At 39.0% G+C, this 24,497-nt stretch overlaps 1 long non-coding RNA gene across 1 annotated transcript in view; it reads left to right on the top strand.

Annotated features, from left to right (window-relative positions):
* LOC311594887 overlaps positions 1–24,497 on the top strand; it is a 438,778-nt gene that overhangs the window by 334,143 nt on the left and 80,138 nt on the right. The gene's annotated exons all lie outside the window — the stretch shown is intronic.

Here is a 24,497-nt window from a genome sequence, read left to right on the forward strand (position 1 = left end):
AATATTATCCATATTGATGAGTCCAGATATTAAAATAAATTAATTTTATATATTCTTTTGGGTGATGTCATATACATAAAAACAATAAACAATATTAATTGCTCCATTTTTTTCCTTTTGGGGTGGTAAGCATGAGAAATCAGTTTTATGCTTAACTCAGCCTGGGTCATTGAATTACCATTTGGCTTTTATATTATCCATTCTTTATATCAGTAACACTGCTTTGACTGTTTTTTGGTGGACTTAAAATACTATTCAATGTTATCAAACTCAGACAGCATAGAATTTAGTAGCCTCCAATGCTCAGACTAAGTTGAATCCATTCTATTTGTTTGTTTGTTGATTAAATCATAGCCTTACTCTGTAGCCCTGGCTGGCCTAGAACTCACTATCTAGACTAGACTGACCTCAGCTTTACAAAGATCCACCTCTCTCTGCCTCACAAATGCAGAGATTATAGGTACACAACACTACATCTAGCTTTTAAATTTATTTTCTTTTTAAAAATTATTTTATTTTTGTATATATACATTTATATTATTACACAGACATATATATATATAGTAGAATACCTATGGCAAGAAGAACCATGACACAATCAGGAATTATATAGATGTTACATTCTTAGTGTTGTGGCTATTTGTATTTGACAGCCTTGAAGAAGAGATCTTTCCTATCTTGGTGCATCTAAATTTCTGAATGTAAATCAATCTCCATGACATATTGTCATTATCAACTTAGAACACCTATCTAGACCTAAAACATCTTCACTCCTAAACAATTAAGCTTCACTGTAAAATTATACTACCCAGCCTTCAACTCCCTCAGAGACTTGAGAAGGAGTAAACTTGATTATTTGAGTATGCTGGGAGTGCAGGTTAGTAGCTTTCCAAATAAAAAGATGACAGAGACAGTTTTCTACCTGAATGGTCACCCAAAACTATAACACTGGAGCATCTTCTTCAGCCTTCTGGCCCAATATATCTGACAGACATATTTGTGAGGGAGGAACTATTGAGGACTTGCTTACCCTGTCTTGGCAGAGTTTGGCCGTTGACTCTGCCTGCATCCGAGCTTGCCCATTTTCAGGTATAATTCTGTCTGTGGTAAAAATGAGGACCTTTTGTCCAGTGGCTAGTTTGCCACATCTGAAGCCATCTCCATAAGGAGGCTCTTTGATGCTTATCATCTTCTTTGATGTAGGCCAGGTATTGTGAGAAGTTAACCTGTCGCTTTGTCAATGAATCTTTAAAGTAATAAAAACACTTTTATACACCATATCCTGCTTGTGCAGGCCACATCCCACATCCGCTGATGTTTCATGAGAAGCTTTGAGCTTTAATCTCTTTCCCTTGGCCTTATCCAAAGGAAGGACAGAGAACCATCTGTAACATAGCCCTGCCGTCTCGAAAAGGACTGTAGGGTTCCTGAGTAACATTGGGCTTAGAAATATATCAGCTCAATCCTCCCCTGCCTGGTCCAACTTTAATAAAATCAGGGAACCCAGCTGAGCTGAGAGCTGAGCTGGGTGCAGGCTCTAACACCCACTGTCCAACATCCTAAGGAGGCTTCTGGGGAGCTCTAGCAAACAACCTTTGGCTTGGAGTTCTCCTTACTTGCTCTCAATCTGCCTGGCCAACCTGGGACACAGATAGCGACCTCATTGGAGGAACCCCTATGCCTGCTAACACCAGATGACTAGAGCACAGCGCAAGAAGACTAGCAACAAAACTGAGAGCCATATAACAACGCAGGAAACCAGTGATCTTAACATTTTCAGCTCTGAATGAATATAAATGATGCTAGGGTCTTTCTCATGTAGCCATTATATAAGAAGAAAAAATACAGTCAACAAAACGATGCACACACAAAATGGAGAGGCCCATAGCTTAGGGAAAGAGGATATGCCATTTTTATCAGCTTTCTAGGTAGGCATATCTGCACACAGGCCTTTGAGTTTTTGTAGGCTTGTCGATAAATGCTGGGGCATGAACTTAGCACAAGTTTATTTAGTGTTTATATGCTTGTCTTTCTACTATATGATCATTGAATGATATTAGGTTTTTCACACAGCTAAAAGAACAACTTCTCCTTTCATATCTGGTCACCCAACTTATCAGATCCTCTTTTAAGGTTGTATATGATAAGGGATTGTGTATGTGGGGTAGGTAGCATAAACAGAACAGTACTTTTCCTGTTTTCCATAATTTTCACATTCAGTCACACATACAGTGGACACACACAGACACAGACACAGACATAGGGAGAAGAGGGAGGGAGGGAGAGAGAGAGAGAGAAAGAGAGAGGCAAGAACACACTTCCGTCTCTCATACATACACTAGGAGGTCCATGCCTCTCAAATTATTATTTGAAACTGAAGCAAACACCCACCAGGCAGTTTGAAGAGGTTGCTAGGTTGAGCTTTGCCTATAAAACTACAAAGATATGGCAGTTGTGAATTCTTTTGACAATCTAGGAGTATTAATAATATAGATCCTGACAAGTAAGAGAAAACTGTGCTGTTAAGGGGTGTGAAAATTGTTTGTTTGGGGAGTAATAGGATAAACCAGAAAAGCCTTAGGTCCTTGGCACTCAATATAACTCAGTGGTAAAACCTCCACACTGCTTTAAAACTAAGAAGCTACTGGCTATATTTTTTATGTACAAATGTGCTTCAAAATTTATTTTGTTAGGGTGATACATAGTTTTTCAAACTTCACTCCTCATGCATATGCATATACATCATTGGACATATGTAAATTGAAAGACTGTTTAACAAGGCATTGTGTTGGGTGCTGGGTATTGTGGGTGAAGAAATGGGTTTGGCAATGAATAAAACGCATTTAAAATTTTGTCTGGATAATCATTATAATAGAAATTAGGCATATTCTGTTCTGAATTGTAATGAGACGGCAGGCCAAAAGTGAATACATATTGATGTAGTTCATGTAGAAGTTAAGATTAATGAAATCACCAGAGTATGCTCAAACAGGGGCTGGGAATAGAACTAGGGTATTGAAATTGCGTTTATTTTAAGGGGAGCTAAATCCTCATAACCTTCACCCTCTTTACTCTACTGAATCAGCCTTTGACTACCAGCTAGTTGTTCCATCATTTTTAGCTAGTAAGTACAGTACTAGCATTGGTATGCGCACACACCGGTGCACGTGCGCACACATACACACACACACACACACACACACACACACACACACACACACAAATACACACATACACACAGGTGTGCACACGTGGCTGTAAGAGTTTTCTCTTAGAGGGAGCTCTTAAAATTGGGTAAAGTACAAGTTGCAGCCTGAACTTCAAAACCAGCATGTTGTCATTGCCCAAAGGCAAAGGAAATTCCTAAAGCAGAGAGGGATCAGCAGCATCAGAAGGTATAGAGTGAAAGATGACAATATAAGACATGATTGGCCGGGATAATGAGATCATTGAAATCATCCTTTAAATCTATGCAACAGAGTATAAAGTGGAGGCTATTTTCAAAGTAATGTGAGCTGGAGAGCAGAGGCAGCTATAAGGCAAAGTCTTTGAGTCTGGCCTATTATTTCCAGAAATTTTACACTAATAGGAAGAGATGAGATGGAAGCTTGATACAAAGGCAGGATCAAAAGAGGGATTTGTTTTAGGATAGGGAATATATAAGCTTGTTTGTAATCCAAAGGGAAGACCCAGTGAAGAGTGATGGATTGTGGATGAAGGGGGAAGAATGATTGATGGGGAAGTTTCAGAGGACAGACAGACATAGGCACTGAGATAAGAAGTAAATAATGACTTCACTTAAAGAAAAGTAATTATTCCTCTGAGATGGGACTAAGAAAGGGAAGCATATGTATTGATTCAATGAAAATCTGAGGTGAAGAAAAGAATAACTAAAGCAGCTGCTTCAAGGACTCAAAGGAATGCACTGTGGGAAGTGTGGATCCTTGTCAGTCAGCTGACACAAGGGAAGATACTGGCCAAAGACTCGAGGTGGTGTGGGTTTAGTATAAATTGTATCCTGGGCCATGTCAGCCCAGAGCTCCATTACTAAAGGCAGTGATGTTGCTTCTCAGTGAGCCCTAAGGACCAGTTGAAAGTCTGGGTCATGTAACATGGCTAGGTCAGCACAGAGGCCATATTCCTTTTGCCGCCCCTACGCCGTGGGGCTCAGCCTTTCAGCTCTCATGGCTGCTCTCACTGACTTTGAGAAGCTCCTCTGACCAAGCTCTTCTGAGGAACGATGGTTCTTTAAAAGGTGACAATCTGTGGAACACTTTTTTAAAGGTTGTCTGAATAAGGACTCATACATCCTGATATGCAGAGCATACCAGGGTGTGTAAAACAATATCAAAGCACAACTCTAACAAGCTACACGTGACACTAACTTCTATTTCAATGATGGAATTAAAGAAGGTAAGGCTATTGTGCACTATCTGGTACACACTAGATAAATTTGAATAAGTTTGTCACTCGAATTTACATTACAAGCTGAAAAAGTCTAGTCAAATAAATTCAGAGACACTTGTGCTAATATGTCAATCAACATTTAGATTTGCTTCATCTTTGTTTATGCCAGCACATCTTTATTTCGGTAGTCTAAATGTTGTCTTTTCATTAACTCACTTGTGCTGAGTTCTCTTTGGTATTTTGGAGGGAGATACACAGAAAGCTACACAAAAAAAATGCCCCTTGTACTTCTTGGAGAAATATGACTCAACGTATTTCTTAGTAGTAGCAGGCAGTGCCTACTTTGTGTGAGCCTATGGGGGAATTTTTCTTTGGCTCCAGGGCTAAAGTTAAATTTTGTTAAAGCAATGGAAACATTTTGATTCTGATGTATTGGGAATCATGTAATTGCCTTTGATATCTTTGGGGGGCTTTGGCTGTGTATCAACAGAGAATGCTTTCAGCCACAATAACTCATATAAATTCACAATATGGATTTTTTTATATAGCAACATGTCTAAAGGTGGTCAAGTACAGAAGTGATCTCTAAATCTTATTTTGTCTGAGTGTATGTAGACACAGGAGGTTGAAAGCCATAGTTCTCAAAGTGTGGGGTGCAGCCTGTTACCTGGCAAATCTCATAGAGCGGAGGGTCCCATGCTCCTTGGTGAATGGTGGCTTGGCCTCTATGTCCTCACTATGCTCCTTGAGCAATTCTACTGTGAGCCATGACTGAGGCTCAGCATCCCTCCCTCTCATGCCTACTATGTGAGGAAAACCTGGATATCAGAATCACATCATCAACTTCCATTTATTTGGGTTTTAAGGAAGACTATTGAAGGATATTCAAAAACTGCCAACAAGGGTGTAAACAAAGGAGAGTAATGGGCACCAGATGGGCAAAAGTCACTGGTTTGGAGTCAAAACTGATTCCAAATTTTCTATGGAAACTTATTGTACATGTTTTTGTATAGTAATACTCTCCTGAGTTATTCTTGTTTTTCTATATTTTTTCTGATTTTTTTTCAATGAAGGATACTAGTGATCCAGCCTCAGGTGTTCACAGAACACGTAAAGAGAAGGTACTGTGGTGAAATTCCTGGACTCTGTTTCAGGATGCCCAGCTGCCTTGTTAACAAAAGCGGCCCGACGTAGTGATGCCCAAACTGCTTTAGGCCTTCAATGAGGAATGGTTTCTACTTCTTCACATTCTGTGTTGTGAAGCAGCTCAAATGAGGGATTCACAGAAAAAAAAATAAAGCTGAGCGTTTATCTTAATTAGACAAAGCTTAGGGTTTGCCTTTATACACAGCTCTTTTGTAACCTAAATATGAATGTGGTTACTTTTCTTTTAAAATTTTATTTATTTATTTATTTTCCACCCTGACCATAGCCTCCTCCTGCATCTCCTCCCAGTCCCGCCCTGCCACCCTCTTCCCCCTTTTCCCCCTTTCTCCTCAGAAAGGGGGAACCTCCCCCCCAACAAACCCATCCCTGCTCTTCACCCCACCTGGTCCCTATCCTTGCTCCCCTCGATCCCTCTACCCAATTCTCTCTCTTCGCACATTTCCAATGTGTATTTTATTTCTTCTTCTGAGGGAGATTCAAGCATCCTCCCTCGGTCCTTCCTTGTCACTTAGCTTCTTTGCGACTGTGGATTGTAGCATGGTGATCCTGTACTATAGGGCTAATATCCACTCATAAGTGAATACATACCATGTGTGTCTTTCAGGGTCTGGGTTTCCTCACTCAAGATAATATTTTCTACTTCAACCCATTTGCCTGCAAGTTGCGTGATTTCCTTGTTTTTAACAACTGAGTAGTTTTCCATTGTGTAAATGTGCCACATTTTCTTTAATCCATTCTTCGGTTGAGGGACATCTGGTTTTGGCTATTATGAATAAAGCTGTTATGGACGTAGTTGAACCGCTGTCCTCGTGGTGTGGTGTAGCATCTTTTTGGTATATGTTCAGGAGTGATACAGCCAGTCTATTGAGGTAGAACTATTCCCAATTTCCTGAGAAAGCACCAGATTAATTTCCAATGTGGTTGTACAAAATTGAATCTGTCTACTTTTCAAGGATTCATGGCTCTCACTCATTATATCACAACCTTCATGGCAAACGGTTATATTTTAAAACATCTCCCTTGCAGGTAGAGTCTGTGTATCCACACTTTAATTTGAAGGCTCTCTGGGTGACTCCTATGGTAGTCACATTGAAGAACTTCTGCCCTGGCTTACTTCATTGCATATGGATTAGTGTGGATTCAGTTCCTATTTCATCCCCCGCCCCTTTCTCAATCTCTGTAGATCTCCCATCCTAAGTCTCTTTCCTTCATTTCTTAGATGTTGGGGATCACAGAATGAGCGAAGTAATAGTGGGGTCACATTTGAAAGATCATTTGTCAAAGTAAGATAGATAATACAAGCAAGCCTGCCACAAACTAAGCACCCACAGCCCCGACAGATGGTTACTGTAGCTATTCCAATGGTATTTGGATCAAATGTATTTATTTGGGTTTGTTACCTGGGAAAGACTATAGGGAGTAGATGATGTCCCAAGGGGATGTGTATTGTTGGAGCATTTCTGGGTCAAGGACCCTAGTGCCTCAGATCATCAACAGGATCTTCCCTGCGTTAGGCTGGGGAGAATGGCATGACCTTCCCCTGGTCCAGGCAGAGATGTTAACAGTGTGTGCAGACAGCTCCCATCATGGCTCACTCCACCTGGATGACTGCAGCCTGAACTCTTCCCCTACAGAGATGCTCTAGGATATTAGCTAACCTGCCTCCTTGTTCAGCTGTATGTAATAAAGTCCATGAATTTCCTGGCTGCAGGTGCATCTCTGTAAGAGCCAAATGCCCGTCTGGGTCCCTGTGTTTTGGATGTGAGTATTCTTCTTCATTCAGGTTATTTCAGTCAGGTCAAGGCCAAAGCTGTGAAGGTCATGGAAAAAGACAGTAGGTATGAAACTCAGCAGAGATGCTACATGCGACGAGTCACTGAGAGAATATTTTCTGTTTGGGTCATGCTGTGTGAAGAGGAAATGGCAGGGCCCTTAGACCCTCATCTTGTCAAGATAGCCCAGGGAAGCCTTGTGAATGGAAGCGCTGCAAAGCAGCCTGAAAAGGCGGAGCACTGGAGCGTGTTTGCTGATGATTCCATGTGCTCTGCTACAAAGGCTTCCTGAGCAGAGGGTTTGCACTTTTCCAAATGTACCTCAGCTTTCCCATACAGCCATTCTCATGGTCAGGAAAAAGGTGCCCGTGAATCCGATAAGGTCACTGGTCCCCATATTGCTTGCATTTAGACATAATGTGGTTTCTAAGATTCCCTATTGTGTTAGTCCTTTCAAAATGCTTTGTGTGGCAGAGCTTATCATCTTCAGACATTTATCATAGTTCTGGCTGTAAATTCAGGCTTAAGGCCCTGGCAGATTTCAGGGCTAGCTTTCTTTCTTCTTTTCTTCTTTTTTAAAGATTTTTTTTTATACACACAGTGTTTTGCCTGTGTGTTTGCTGTGTATGCCTGCACAACAGAAGAGAGCATTAGATCACATTATGGATGGCTGTGAGCCACCATGTGGTTGCTTGGGATTGAATTTAGGACCTCTGGAAGAGCAGTCAGTGCTTTTAACCTGTGTGCTGTCTCTTCAGCCCCAGGGCCAGCTTTCTGTCTCACGGATGGTGCCGTCTCATGTGGTGCAAAGACTGAGACAGAGGGATCTCTGAAGCCTCTTTGATAAGGGTGCTAATCTCATTCATGTGCGTGTCGCCCATATGGCCTAAACACCTAATAATTAATATTGTCACCTTAGAGATTAGTATTTCAAGATATGAACTGGGGCAGGCGTCACAGTAAGATCATATCACTTAACATCAAACCTTTGGATAAGCAAGGCATTTAGGAAGCCTGCCATGCATAACCTGAGGTCAGTTGATTCCTAACTAGAAGCTATGGTTTGTTAGTCACAAATAAAAAGGAAGAGATAAAAACTAAGCATCACGATGGATAGGAGGTAATTTAGGATGCTTATCAGTGCCCAGGTGTTTTCTTTAGGTTTCCAGAGGTTTTGCTGATATAGCCCAGGAGCAAACAACATTCTACATAGAGCTCCTTGCACTTCCTATTCTAAACTCAATCAGGCAATCACATTATCATTTATAGAGAGCCCAGCTTTCATAACCTGTAAGGAATTTTGGAAGAACTACCTGATTTCTTGCCTCTATTTTTCCTGTGTAAAAATATCTCTACCCTTACTTACATAGGCTTTGTCAGTCCTAGTGAGAGCCTAATTTGTCAGATGCTGTGGTCTCTTTGTCTTCATTATTTACCTTGAATCTTGGAGGGATTAGATTAATTCCTGAAAGAAAATAAACCAAAGTGAAATTTTTTTTTCAGTAGACTTGAATGAACATTTTCTGAGTCCTTTGACCTGGACATTTGGGAATATACAAAAGAACCAGATCTCTGTGGAATGTGGTACACAGAGGATGGGAGGGAGGCCACTGGACTTGGTCCAGCAGTCACAGGAAATTTATCCCTGAGGACATTTATGGGAGCTCCTCAGCTCATTCCGAAACCATATGTGTTATACAGGGAGCGCAGCTTCACTAACAGCACCCTTTCCCAAAGATGGAAAGGGCCCCACTGTTACTCAAGGAATCATAGTTTATCAATGAGGCATTAACATGTTAGAAGGAACACTGAGCTGTGTTTGAATCCTACCACTGAAAGAATGGCTGTTCTCGAGTCCTTGTGCAAATGGCCTTGCTTCTGTAAGCCGTTAGCTTTTTCTATCTAGAGAAAAAGCAATAATAGTTTGTGACTATGGACTTCAGTGTTTACTGTCATGGTGAGTTCATTAAGTGTCTAATAAATAAACCATCACCATTATACTTCTCAGCATCTTGATTTTCATTCACACTTGCCATGTTGAAAAGAAGAATCTGTTTTATTCTTGAGCTTCATGTTTTGGTCCTTAGGGAGTCTAGCTTTTGTCCCTCTTGTCTTCTCCATTGTATAAGTGACATCCTTGTCATTCTCACTCGAGTTTCTAGTTCTCTAGTCTTTCACTGATGGCAGTAGTGTGCTGTGCAATCGATCATGGAGCTGGTAGGATCATGACCTGTCCTGGTCCTCTGTGACATTTCTTTAAATTCCTTATCCACAGCTCTTGCTCTGCCTTTGTGTGTTTTATGTCTAGACTGAAGTAGACTAGATGTGTAAATGGCTGTGAGGTAGGCTGTGTGATACTTGTTGCCTGAACATGAGTCAAAACACATGGGTCAGCTATGTACAATGATGTCAGGATTCTTCTGATGCTTGTTACACATTTGCTCTTACTATTGAATGAAACTATACTTTTATATTCACTGCTTTCTTCTTTTTGCTTCTCTGTTATTGTTGTCCTGTTCAAACCATCCTTCAGAAAGATGTACTTGTATGGGAGCATGTTTAAGCATGGAGACCTGAGTTTGGATTCTCAGCATTCATATAAGAAACTGACACATTAATACATACCTATAATCTCAATGCTAAGGGACCAAGGCATGGAACAGAGACAGATGGATCCTTGAGGGCTCAGTCGCCAGCCAGTCCAGCTAATATGGACAGCCCAAAGTTCCTGAGAGGCCATGCCCCAAAATAAAAGGTAGAGAGACATAAGCAAAGATAGCTGGTCAACATCTGGCCTTCACATGTATAACAAATGTACCTGAATAAAGAGTTAAACACACACACACACACACACACACACACACACACAGAGAGAGAGAGAGAGAGAGAGAGAGAGAGAGAGAGAGAGAGAGAGAGAGAGAAGAAATACGTACTTTAAGACCAGACTTCTTTGATTTAAATCCTTTTGCTATTTTCATCTCTAATTCTCTAATATGGAGCCATTGTGCCTACTCCAGGAAATCATTGCAATGCAGCCCTTATTATACTTAGGATATTGTCTGGCACACTCAATATTGGCTGTTGATATCTTATGAGATAGCTACACCTAACAATTTCCTAAGCTCAAAACACATAGTGTAATTGAGATATGATATCTGTTTAGTGACCAATTGATTATTGAACAATCATTCAATAATGTAGGCAAGGAGAGATGTTACCACAATAAAAAGATGACAAAGCTCAAGGTCACCCATAAATGCTATGAAACATTCACAAATAAAACCACTTCCAGATGTAGAATCCACACTAATTCTTCGGACCACCATTGGTGAATCTTCGTGCAGTAATAATTCAGAGATCTAGTCTTTAGTCAAGAGCATGAGACTGTGTTAAAGAAAAACAGCAAAGTGAAATGGTTGATCTTTAGTGAGTCTATGTGAAGAGTTGATGAGGTCACTGTTAACTGGTACTATGATAAATGAACAACAAAGGTGTCCTCCAGGTCACCTGTCATCTAAAGTGATCTTATTTCCTTTAAATTTTTCTATCACCCAAGGAGACTTTGCAGAGAGTAAATATGTAACTAAAGTGTAACTTAGAAGCTCTACTAATAATACTGATGTACTCTCTAACATTTTTACTAATTAGCAAAATTACATAATCAATCTGTATTAAAACAAAAAGAATAAAATGATCCAGAATGTCTATAAATGTAAAATATGTATTTTACTCAATGACCTAGCTATTTGTGAGTAAAGGAGTTGTAACAGGAGTCAGGTACAGTGCATGTCATTTGATGGCATGTAAAGAGCAGCGGTGGTTGTGGTGTTAGGCATTCCATTACAGCATGAACATATCATTTCTTTTCCTGTCATAGCAGTATCTGAAACTACATCATCATTTATATCATTGATGAATTTCCCTAATCTGCTTCTTTTTCACACCCAGAACTATGTAAAACAAACTCTCATTAAGTATAGGAATATGCCTAAAGTGTCTTAGTGGAATAAAGTTGAAGAACAAAGTATGAAGCACTGCACCCCTTAATTCAACATATAGACTCCATTTGGGGACACCTGCATACAGACACATAAAAATTCAAACTGTAGTGTAATTCCCCCAATTCACAGAAATGAGACTAACCACTACTATTGAAGGTGCACACAGCTCATGTATATGCAGTATTCATTAGCATTAAGGAAAGAATAGTTTTTCAAAAGGGTGTTCATAACTTCTGGAAAAAGGAAGGGAATTCTACAAACACTACAAAATATTGCTAACACTCCATAGACACTGCAGTAATAACTGACTTCCCCCAATACAATGGATGTATATACAAAGATCTCATACACAAATATTTTCAGAATGGCACTTAGGAGGAGTTCTGTATGCCACTCTTAGTGAATAAACAAATGACCTTGAGGAACATTATTCTATGAGTTACAGGAATATACCCTAAGGCATCTTAATGGGATAAGCTTGGATAATAATGTGTGGACTACTCTATGAACAAACTGGTCGCTGGAAGGCATGAACATTTTCTTCCTCATTTGTTTTTGCTTTTTCAATACAATTCATCTGTTATTTTATACCATACCATATATTCTACCCTAGCTAATAATTAACTTATTTGGGGTGATGTAGCCATGAAGTGACAGTACAGAGCTGCTAATGGTGCCTCAGAGAGACACAGCAATGATGCCTTTCAGATGTTTGTCAAAAGAAAAAAAAATCAAGGACAAAGTGGGTCCAATATGTAGAGAACAGCAGTGTTGCTTTTCAGAAGGAAACAATATGAATAATTTACCAGATGCATCGGAGAATATATCTAGCTGTTCCCTGCGAAGGGAAGTGCCTGGACCTCCTGATCCTTGTGCATCACTGGAGCTCACAACCACCAGCATTTGAACACTGGCCTTTCTAAGAAATATTTTCAAAGAAGTCTGACAATGCTTTTTTTTTGTAACATGGTAACCAAAAACAAAATATGGAAATGCTTTGTTAACTGAATTTACAAATGCTTTATTCAAGAGAGACAAATCCTCCCATAAAAAGATCGTCTAGAAAGAAGGTGTATTGTGTCCCTAAAGACTGTTTGCTCCATAGTGGATCTGAGCCTTGTTGGAACTACCTCTGTGTTCTATGAGTCTTTACTGTCCTTTCAGAAGCCTATTTATTGATGGTCCCTCTGGTAGTCTATTTGTTCAGGAAGTGACTCTAATTCTAATAACTGAAATGTACACCGAACTGTGTCATTTGGGCTACATTATGCACCTTCAAATGACATGTGGAAGTCTTATTTCCAACTACCCAGGAATGTGATCTTATTTGGAAATTGTCTTAGCTGATGTATTTAAGTTAAGAACAAGAGACTGCTAATCCAATACAACCACTGCCTTTTAAAGGAGAGACAACACACAAGCAGCACAGGAAGATGACCATGCAAGAATGAAGCTGGGCTTAGAATGATATTTTACCACCCACAGGGTACCAAGGGTTGCTAGTAACACAGAGGGTAAGAGAAATGCATGGGACATTTTCCCCTATACCCTTCAGAGGGAATGGGCAGCCTTTATGTCTTCAAATCACGCCTCCAGCCTCCAAAACTATAAATGCGTTTTATGGGTTAAAGCTATCTGATTTGTGTTAATTTCTTATTTTAGCCTAAAAAACTAATTTATAGTTTAAATAAAAAATTTTAGAATGGAGAGCAATGGGCCAGTGAACACAGGATGAAAGGCTGCTAATGGGTGATGCAGATTATTTGACCCAAGTGTAGATGTTTCAATCTCATATTAGCTACAGGGTGTATTGTAGTGAATAGCATGCATATAGAGGTAGAGGTTGACAAGGGTTGTCCAATCTGTGAGGGAAGACTGATTGATAATTTGGATGCATAAAAACTAAGAAGCCTTTATGCTTTCAAACTACCCAATCGAGATTCATTTCTGTTGTTGTGATAAGATACCCAGACTAACAGTAACTTAGGGAAGAAACTTAGATTTACTTGCCTTACAATATTTCAGATGATAGTCCATCATTGCAGGGATGTCACAGTGGCAAGAACCTGATGTAGCCAGTCCCATCTATCAACAAGAGCTGAGATAATAAAATCATGTGTTCTTGCTTGGTTGCTTCATCTGTATTTCTCCTGCATCACATAGGTCAAAGTTCCCCGTCTAGGGAATGGTGTCATTCACAGTTGGCTGGATCTTCCTACATCAAATAACAATCGAGCCAAGTCCTCATAGACATGCCTGCCAGACCAACCCAATTTTGATAATTCCTCAATTAAAGCTCTCTTCTTAAGTGATTTTAGGTAGTGTCAAGTTGACATTAAAATTAACCACTACAATATGCCAAGTTGGATGAAAACTTTTATTATATATATATATATATATATATATATATATATATATATATATATAGTATTAGGAATTCATATATATATGAAATTAGGAATTCTGGTGCTTAGAAGTTTGGAATAAAAGAAAGTCTATACCATCACACTCAACATCTCTCCAAGACTGCAGTGAATTAGAGCTTTGAGATTCTAGGGGCTTTGTTAGCTTTAGGCTTAGTTAACCTCCATACCATACATTTGTACCTCTTCTGCCAGTTTTATCAGGAAATGTAATTGATGTAAATGCAACTATTACTATATGGATTGGGAAACATGAAGGGAATAGCACTGAAGCTAATAGGGCACGAATACTCCAATCCTCAGTTCTTAACTACAGAAAGCTGATTGAGATTGTCAGTCTAGAATCTAAAAAAGAAAATAAAGAATTAGAAAAAAGAGTCAGAGTTGTGGACATATTCCTTTCCATATCAATCCTTTCCAGACATTCAACCAAGATTTAACTGCCTTCAGTTCTCCCCCTTGAAATTTTGGGGATAACTGGTCTTATTATCTATGTGTGATTTAACTAAAGGATGCTGTTGAAATGCTTTATGCAGCCTAGAAATGTAAGACCCAGGCCTCCATAGTGAACCTATTTAGAACTTTACCAGTCATTGTCAAGATTAATTCCCAGTTCTTGTCGGCTGCATCCTTGTTATATTGCCATCCTATTCTCCCACCGACATGAAGAGTATAGGGACAACAGCTTTTCACAATGTCTATGAATCTTTTCTGTCTCTCTATGCTTCGGCTGTATACTATGTTGAACTAGAAATAAAGCAGAGTTGCCACAGTGTTCTGGAGAGTGGTTTAATTCAGCATTGGCTTCTGAAGATGAACTTCTGTTTCTTTCTAAGGTTATAGCCACACGCCTAATGTTTTATATGATGGCAAGGCTTTTACTATCTGGTAGAAGACTGTAAATTGCTGGTATCAGGGAGGTGTGCTGTGTTCCAGGATATGTGTAGGAATGCTGGTGACTGCATCTGCTGACATTGGTCCTCCACCCCCTTACCAGTTCATGTTTCTATGTCATCCTACCAATGGTGGCAATGCCATTACAATGCCATCACAGCTTGATATTAGTAAGATAATTCTTCCAATTATACAGTGGCTGTTTGACATTCAAGACTATATGTATCCATTTTATTTTCAGTAATTTCCAAAGTGTTAACAGTAAGTGATGCTAAACTCACATTTGTTAAATAAAAAATAATATTTATTTTTCTGTGGGTAGTGCATGCACACGAGTGTGTGGGTGTACACAACCATGAATGGGTCTTTAGAAGCCAGAGCAGGATTATTTACATTGTCCTCTATTCTTCTCTGACAGATTGCCTTGAGTCAGAGCCTCTCAATCACCTGGAAGCTCATCTTTTTGAATAGACTATTCACTGAACTCTCAGGTTCCTGCCTAACTCTGTCTCCCAATGTTGGGGTTACAAGTAGCACTGTCATCCCCATTTTGTGAGTGTGCAAGCGTGTTTACAAATGTTTGACTGAGTTTTTTTATATAACTTGGAAACTGATAGTGTGCAAATATATGTGTGTGTGTGATTATGATTATCCATGTGTCAGTATAAAATTGAGAGTATTTGAATTGCTGGGGACTGTGGGGGGGGTTTGTGTGTGTGAGATTATTAATATGTGAGTGTGTGAGTATGTCTGTATGTGAATACACGCATGCAAAGGTGAGTGAATGTGTGAGTGTTAGAGTGTGTTTGAGTGTGTAAGCATTAGACTGAGTGCTTCAGTGTGCAAATCTGTGAGAATGTGAATATGTGAATGTGTTCATGCAAGAGTATTGTGTGAATGTGTACAATTATGCAAGTGTGCATGTGTATATGAGGGTGTGTAAGGCTCTAATTTTCATCATGTTTTGGTATGTAGATGAGAAAATGCATGAATATGTGAGAATATGTGTCTGTACTTGAATATATACAAGTGTGTGAGTGTGTAAATGTATGCCTGTGTGACTATGTAAGAATATTATGAATGTGAATAAATGTGTGAGTGTGTGACACTGTGTGAGAATGTCCTTATGTGTGTGAATATGTGTATGTAAATGTATGTCTGTGTGATAGCAGTTGAGAATGTTTTTAGTGTGTGAATGTGTGAGTGTGTAAATGTGACTGTGTGACAATGTGGGACAGTGTTGTCAGTGGGTGTGACTAGAAGCATGTGAAAACTTCTTATGTAGGAACTTAGAATGAGGAGACTCTACTGTCATCAAGAAGTGGCCTCTGAGGTCTTCTTGAACAAGAACTTTCCAGCCAGCAGAGAGGTAATAGAGAGGCTCGACTACGCCCACCCACTTCCTTACCTCTTTGTGTTAGAGCTGATGCACACTGGGCTCCTCGAATCCACTGGTGAGAACTGAATCTGCTGCATCCCGTAGATGACTGCAGTGATGCTGGGAAACAGAACGTGAAATCCTTCTTTTCTAAAGACAGCTATACTGTGGAAGAGGGGCTTAACTGTTGGGGAATCCACTGGCTACCACTTTCCTGTGGAATTGTATGTTTAAAGATATTAACTCAGAAGGTCTTTGATTTTGTCGTTGAATCTCCCCATGTTTTCTAGCATTGATTGGAAGGAGTGGTGGTGACAGTGTTGAGTTACAGGAGAGAAATGGAAGGCAACACAGCTTGCAGCCACCAGAGAGGATGGGGTCCTGTAGACAAACTAAAATTGAAATCAGCACTTGAAAATGCAATACAAACTGCCAATATCTCTAGCATTCAAGTTTCATCTGATTAGATCTTGACTCCAGCTGCTGGGTGCAACCGCCTCATGCAGCCCCTTTGTGTGGAGCTGACCAAGTAGGTATCACTGGATATAAACCATCAGTTCCCTTCCAGGTTTGGGTGTGCGTTTTGATACAGGTTAGTTGGTTGAGCTTATGGGCCTCTTTCTCTCCCTCTAGATTTGGTAGAATCTGTGTGGAAGGTGAAAGCAACTTCAAAAATTTTGTTCTGTATTCATTAAAAATGTCTGCTATTAAGTATTTTGGATTCCTGAAAAAAAAAACCCATAATCATAGATTTGCAATATGGGAAGAAAACATCTAATTAGAACTCACATATGTTTATTTTTCTCCACTTACTCATTTGTGTATAAAATTGTTTTTCATTTCATTTGTTTCTACCTTGATTTTCAATTTTGGCATTTTCTCCTTATGTTTATTTCATTAGCTAAAAGTTTGTGATCTACTATAACTCAAACAACTACCAAAATGAGCTGATTAACTGGGTGCTATTATGAATTCAACATGTTACACAGTTGTTGAAGCTCTCTTCTATGGAGAGACTGATTAAAATTATTAACAAGATAAAAGTTTAATATAAAGTTCTATATTTAAGTTAAATCTATACTATAAATGTTTTATTTAAGAGCTGTTCATATAAAAATATCTTAAGTTTTTTGTCTATAACTTCAACATAACAAGGCAGAGAAAGTTTTCAAACTAACCAATATAAATTCAGATTTCACTGATTAAAAGTCTTGATAATTGGAAATGAGTTCATATTGTAATTTGAACTGGTACAATCTAAAGTCTTGGGTTCAAAGGTTAAATATTGAGTTGCCCATTTTAGGTTATGTGGTTTGTTGCAGATTATCCCCAGCAAAGATGCCCACTAACAAATGGGCAGCTAATAGGAAACAAACACAGATGCACCTGTCTGAACACACCAGCATCCTCTCCAGGCAGCTGGGACTTGAGGTACCACAACTCCAAATGACTGGAGATCCATTTGAAGTTTTATGAGATTCTCCTAAGTCCACTTTCATGAATTTCTAAGAGGTTGAGACTCCGTGGAAGAAAGAGTGGGCATCCTGAGATAAAGTCATTAGCATCACCCACTCAGGGTCTGATCTAATGTGAAATGGTGCAGAACAGCCAGTAAAGAAAAGGTCTCAGAGGTGAGAATCAGAGGTGGTGGAGGGGAAGCCAGGCATAAGCAAGCTCCCATGGGCTGTTCACAGAGTAGGCAGAGCTTTGTGGAATAAGACATCAAGAGAACTAGAGAGACAGGGAGGGGCAAATCTGAGAACAGGTTCACATGACTACAGAGGCTGAGTGACACTATTTTGTCAGCAAGTTGAAGGCCTTAATTCCTCAGAACCAGCGAGCCACCAATGGTCTGACTCTTGCTTCAATGTAAGGAGGTGTCAACTGTACCATCTGAAGTGTGCAAGTCTCCCCGCTTGACACTCAAAGCTTTGCCTTCCAAGGATAGGGTCTGCCCACGCTTCCCTCTATTGCTCCATTTGATCTCTTCCTGCATATTAATCAGGTTCTCTAGAGGAACCGAGGTGACAGAAATTTAAATTTAAAATAGTAATTTTGAAATGTATGCAATAGAGAAAAATCAATAAACCCAAGTGTCAATTCCTTGAAAAGTTTAATAAAAATTGAAAAACAACCTGAAATTGATCAAAAAAGAAAGACGCTTATAAACACAGTGATATCAGAAACATAGATAATTTATATACTAAAGTAAGTGAAATTGAAACATTTCTGAAACAGAGCATATCATAAATATCAACAAATAAATGTTTAATAAAGTAGTGATTTAAAACAATACAACACAACTCATGGCACTTGTCATGAATTCCTCAGATAGTTCAGTAAGAAATAACATCCTGTATACAAAAACCCCTTTAGAGAATAAAATACAGAACTATTTTTCAAGTCTATTTTAGTACAACATAATATATACCAAGACTTAGAGACATAACAAGGAAGAAAAACCACAAATGTAAAAGTCCTAAACAAAATATTAGCATATCAAATTCAGAAATATGCAAAAAAGATCATTTATCATAAAAATTGGGTCCATTCCCAGAAGTTGAGTTTGGATTCATATTAAAAAAAAATCAGTTGACATAATTTAGCACAATTATGAAACAAAGGAAAGGCCCATGTGATCAACTGCATTTAAAAATATAACTGATCAAATTCCAATGACTTTTCCTTATGCATTGCTGCATAACCAATGTGACCTCCATTTAGAGGACATTATGTCCGGGGAGGTGCTAGGGTAGAGTGTAGTAGTGGGAGGTGGTGACTGCAGAGGCCATCCACTCTGTACCCCTTCAGTGACACCCACCCCGTGTTATAAGAACACATACATGATGAAATGACTCCAATCTACTTAGGTCTCTCCATCAGAGAAAGTTCGATGTCTGTCCCTTGGCCATGCTCTTTGTGGAAAGATGCCTGTTCCTGAGCTCTACAATCTCCTGCATTTGTGTCTCTTGAGATAGGTATGAAGAAGGAAGCTAACCATTAAGTACATGCTAGTTCATCTAGCCAGGTGGACGACTCTTTAGAAGGAGAGAGGCTGGAGAGCTATGCAAATGCTATTGACTAAAGGTGCCCTGCTAAATGCACAGGTAGGAGTATCAGTCCTGGCAGCCACAGAGGCAGGAAGTTTCCTGTGAGAAGAGTCAGGGGGCAATGTAGAAGCAACGAAAGAAAACATTAAAAACAAAATAAAAACAGAATCTGCACTTGAAGAAATCTCACAGAACACCTTCCGTGAACCGGGGAAACAACATCAGGGCTCAAACAGCATTATGGTGTCTATTGCTGAATTAGAAGATGGTGATTTACTTTCTACAAGAGTTCTATCCTGCAGTAAAACAGCAATCACATGCCTTTTTACATCTGTGTTTTCATACAGTTTAAGAGCTGTATATCTTGCCTGCCTGTAGAGACATGAGATTGTAATCTGTACTTAAAAAAAATGAAATAAAGCAATTGAAAGCACATTTAAACACGTGCGAAGTACTTTTATTAGTATTTGAAAAACCAAAGCAGTGGAGTATTTGTGAGGCTGTAGAGGATACTGTGACATGCACAGGCAGAGCTCTCTTCTTACCACACAATTAGCAGCATCTCATCACTGGGGTTTTTTCTGCCATTTTAAATAATGAACAATGAATCGTACGGATGCTTTGTTGGTCAGTGTTCTAAGGTGGACAGAAGTCTGCTTTTGCTAAATGCTTTTGGACATGTGCAGTAGACATCAATCAAGTGAGCATCTGTCTTACACTAACAACAATGAGACAGAAAAAAGTGAAGAAAAACCAAAGCTTGGCTGTGACTTGAAAGGAATCTATGAGCTTTGCAGGCCTGTGAAAGACACCCATGTGGAACATCTAACTGGCAGCTAATTCACTGTTTCGTGGGAGCACATGTGTCACTGCTTTTGTTGTGATTGTTAGGAATGCTAATGTGTTATGACTACTAATGTGAATACTAATGTGCTATGACTACCAATGCATTAAACAGTCTGGTTTGCCTTCCAGTTGCGAGCTTGGTAGTAAGCCAGAAATATGGATTTAACGTTAAGAGTTTCAAGAAGAATGGTAGATAGTGGGTTAGAGAAGTTGAGGCTGCCATGTATGTGTGGTACAATGGTGTCATCACCCAATTAAAGGACGCACTCAGGTGATTTAAACAGAGGGACATCCCCCAATTGATTCACAGTAAGCAATGTTGAGGAAGAGAAATATAAGTTAGATTTAGAGTGAATGATAAAAGAACCATGTGGAATTTCATCTCCATATTTTACAAGAGATTGTTAGCTTCTCAGAACCATAAATTGAAAGGTCTGAGTTCATCAGAAAGTTTTGTAAATTGTGACTGATGTGCTTGTTACGTGAGCTGCAAACAGTGTATTGTTGAAAGAGTTTGAAGTGCAGGGAAGAACATAACTGAAGTTGGGATAATTTTACCAGAAAGCTCCAGGATATAATAAAAATCACATAAAATATTATCACTGATAAACTATTAGACAGAACTAGAGAAAAAATGAAGCAGTGAGTTCAAAAGTCATAATGCTGACTTTTAGTAGATACTGTAGAGATTGGTAAGGAATGAAAAATTTAAATGTTGAAAGAAAAAGCTAACACCCATAAAATATGAAGATATAAGTAGTGAGTTCCAGTGTTCTACAGAGCACTATGATGACTATAGTTTGCAACCATATATGTATGTATAAAACAAACAGCGACATGATAGAAATTCAAAGGGTTCCAGAAAAAAGTGATAACTGGCTAAGGAGGAAGAAGAGCTAATTATTTTGATTTGATCATTACACATTGTACACATACTTAAAATTGCCACAGGGTACACTGTACATGTACCGGTTAGTTGTAATTGTCACGTTGACACAATCTAGAATCACCAAGGAAGAGAGATTCAATTGGGGAGTTACTTAGATCACTCTGATCCTTGAGCATGTCTGTGGGGCATGATGTTCATTGGTGACTGAAGTTGGAAGACCCACCATGAATGTGGTTAGGACCATTTAGTGGGCTGGGTCCAAATCAGTCTGAGTATAGAAAGGTAGCTGAGTCTAATGAACAAGTCACATGAATGCCTTTGTTTTTCTCTGCTTTTCACTGCATGTGATGTGTCTAGCTGCTCATGTTCTTAACGTAGAAAATTTATTAATTTCAGGCATGCTTTTATTCACCTGTTCTAACTCCCAGATAATTGAGATCAAGACCTATTGGTTTATTCAACAACATTTAAGCACAATAACTGGGCAGATGTTGTTTATACCAGTTTTCTAAGCTAGTCTGGATACTTCCCAGCCTCATGCTCCAAATTGCTTGCCAATATTGGTCCTTTCTGTGCTGCATCTGCATCATCAGCCCATGTCCTTTCTCTCTATCATCTTTTTTCTTCCTCTTTCTCTCTCCTTCCTCATGGTCCTAACTTGAGACCCTAAGCCCAGGAATGGAAGCCCCACCTACCTCTAGTCTGCCCAATTTCAGGTTGTCTAGCCTCTTTTTTATTAACCAATCAGAGATAGTTGGGGAGCAGAGTTTACACAGCATAGATTGGTGTACTTGAGAATACACTCATGTGGACTACAACCAGATCTTGGGACCCAGAATTTAACACCTGAATACCCAGAGCAGAGCACCAGAACAACAGACAAGTTCCTGCCTTGACTTCTCTCAGTGATGAACTGTAATCTGGAATTATAACTAAGCTCTTTCTTTCCTCAAATTGCAGTTGGTTAGTGTTTCATCAAAGCAACAGGAATGAAAGCAGATTACCACATAAATGCATCCAGCTCTTAAATTGTCAATTAAAAGAACACTTCCAGGCCGGGCGTGGTGGCGCATGCCTGTAATCCCAGCACTCGGGAGGCAGAGGCTGGTGGATCGCTGTGAGTTCAAGGCCAGCCTGGTCTGCAAAGTGAATCCAGGACAGCCAAAGCTACACAGAGAGACCCTGTCTAAAAAAAAACCAAAACCAAACAAAAAAACAAAAAAAAGAACACTTCAAACTTAAAATTCCACAACAGTTAAAAATCCCCTTTAATAATGGAAGTAAATAACAAAAGAGATAATGTACTGCTAGAACATCTACACTTCAAAAAATTATTTAAAGTTTTTTCAGGCTTAAAGGAAGGGGAACCCCGATGGATGCACAAAACTAGAGGATAACAGAAAAGTGGACTTGGGTAATTGTGTGGGCGGTTCCAGACACTTAGTACAACAGCATCACTGTCTATGGAAAAGGAAAATCTATGATAGCAGCAGCGCAAAGTTGGAAGAAAAATGAGATAAAAGTTAAAGTTTTACAGGTTGACATCACTTCAAGGTGATGATAAAATATTAATAGGAGACCATCCTTCCCCCATCATGAGGTACATTGTCTCTAAGTACCACTGGCAGAAAAACTTGAAAAATATGTATCTAAAAGATAAAATGGAATAAAAGGTAGATGATAAAAACAATAAGCCCGAAAGGGCTAGCAAGGATCAAAGGAACACAAGACAGGGCACACAAGCAAAAACAATGACAACAACGTTGAAGTAACTCCATATAGAAGGAACTAAAATACAGATAGTTGAATTAATATCATAAGCCAAGGACTATTCAAGTAGCTGTGTGTGACCAGTTAAGGATGCTGGAATCCAGCTCTTATACCAGTTGAATAATCTCTGCCCGGATACATAATGAAGAATAAGAAAAATCATAGCTGCTACCTTCCAATTCCCTGAGCATCACTCTCAAGTCCCGCCCTACCCTTCCCCTTAACTGGCACTACTACTGTTCGGAATCGTTCCCTCTATAATGTCCCTGCTTTACTTCATAAACTGTGTATGCTTAAATATAGTATTTGGTTGCTTACATTTTAAAACTTTACATAAATGGAAACATGCTGTATGCTCTTGGCATTTATCTGTTTTCTATAAGTAAATGAAAGGATGTGCGGTCTTGGTATGCAGTAATCAATCATATCATTTCTTGTTCTTTGCCATTCTCTGGTAGATGGATGTTTGTACAAGTCCAAATGTGTCTCCAGGATGTGCACCCAGGGCGGAATGACTGAGCTGCACTTACAGCACAAGGACAACTTTCCCAGGAATGCGATGCTGTTTTCTGAGAAGGATTATGCAGTAACGGGCACACATAGGTACACGAGCTGTTCCATATGCTCAACAACACCTACGCTTTGCAAATCTGTTATGAAAAAGGGATTGCGGTTCATTTTCATGAAGCTTGCTAATGAGAAGTGTTTTCATAGGATCCGTTCTATGCTGCAGAAGCTCCTTCTGTGAAATAAATGTGTCCTTGGGGCTCCTGTCATTATTTTAGTGACATTTTTCTTTTTCATTGATTTGTCAGAATTATTTTCTTCAACTAATCTTTAAGAAGTTCATTTTTTAAAAAACAAAAGTACGTAATCCCCCTCAGGAACAGTCATAGGGGAGGGGAATAAGGGGAAATTGGGAGGGAGGGAAGAATGGGAGGATACAAGGGATGGGATAACCATTGAGATGTAACAAGAATAAATTAATAAAGAAGGAAAAAAATTAATGAAAAAAAAAAACAAACAAACAAAAAAACAAAAGTACATTTAAACCCTATCTTTAATTTAAATTGTAATTTTCAGTTTGGCTCATATGTTGATAAGCAATAGACTTTTAACAATGTATTTTGTGTTCAACAAATTTACTAAATTCCTATATATACCTAGAATGTGAAAAGGTTTTTATTTTTCCTTATTCCATTATGTTTTGTGTAAACGATGGGGCTTTTTTTCATCATCTTTTACAACTTTCATTTCCCATGTGCTATTCAGTGTAATTGAGCATGTAGCTTCATCGATAGTGAGAGCTAATGTCTATTTTTCTCATTCTAGATTATAAAGGGAAGCTTTTTTCATATTTCAAAACATTGTGATTCTGTAACAATATGTTTTAGACTTTTGTTTTGAGATGTATTTATTCTTGTTTTATGTGTATGGGTATTTTGCCTGCATGGATGTTTATGTAGTACATGTGTGCAGTGCTCACAGAAGCCAGAGCGTATTGGCTTGATACTGGAGTTATAGATGGCTCTTAGCCAACATGTGGGTAATGGGAATTGAACGTGGGTCCTCTATAGGAACAGTCTGTGCTCTAAACTATTAAGCCATCTCTCCAACCTCTAATTCAGACCCATAACATACCAAGAAATTTTATTTTGCTTCTAGTTTGCAAAGGATTGTTGTAAATTTACACTAAATTAAACAGTAGTCCTCAAACACTTTCGAATAGCATGCTTTTTTTTCTTATTTATACTTTATTTGTTGTTAATCACATTTTTTTAAATTTTATGATAGCTTGGGCATTCTGAGGTAAAACACATATCTATAATAATAAAGGACACTGTAATTTTGTGTCTAAAATGCCATGCCCCTCCTCCACCTGTGCCAAATTCACTGGCCT

This window comes from Acomys minous (genome assembly GCF_964271855.1).
Source record: "Acomys minous genome assembly, chromosome: 3".
Lineage (NCBI taxonomy): Eukaryota > Metazoa > Chordata > Mammalia > Rodentia > Muridae > Acomys > Acomys minous.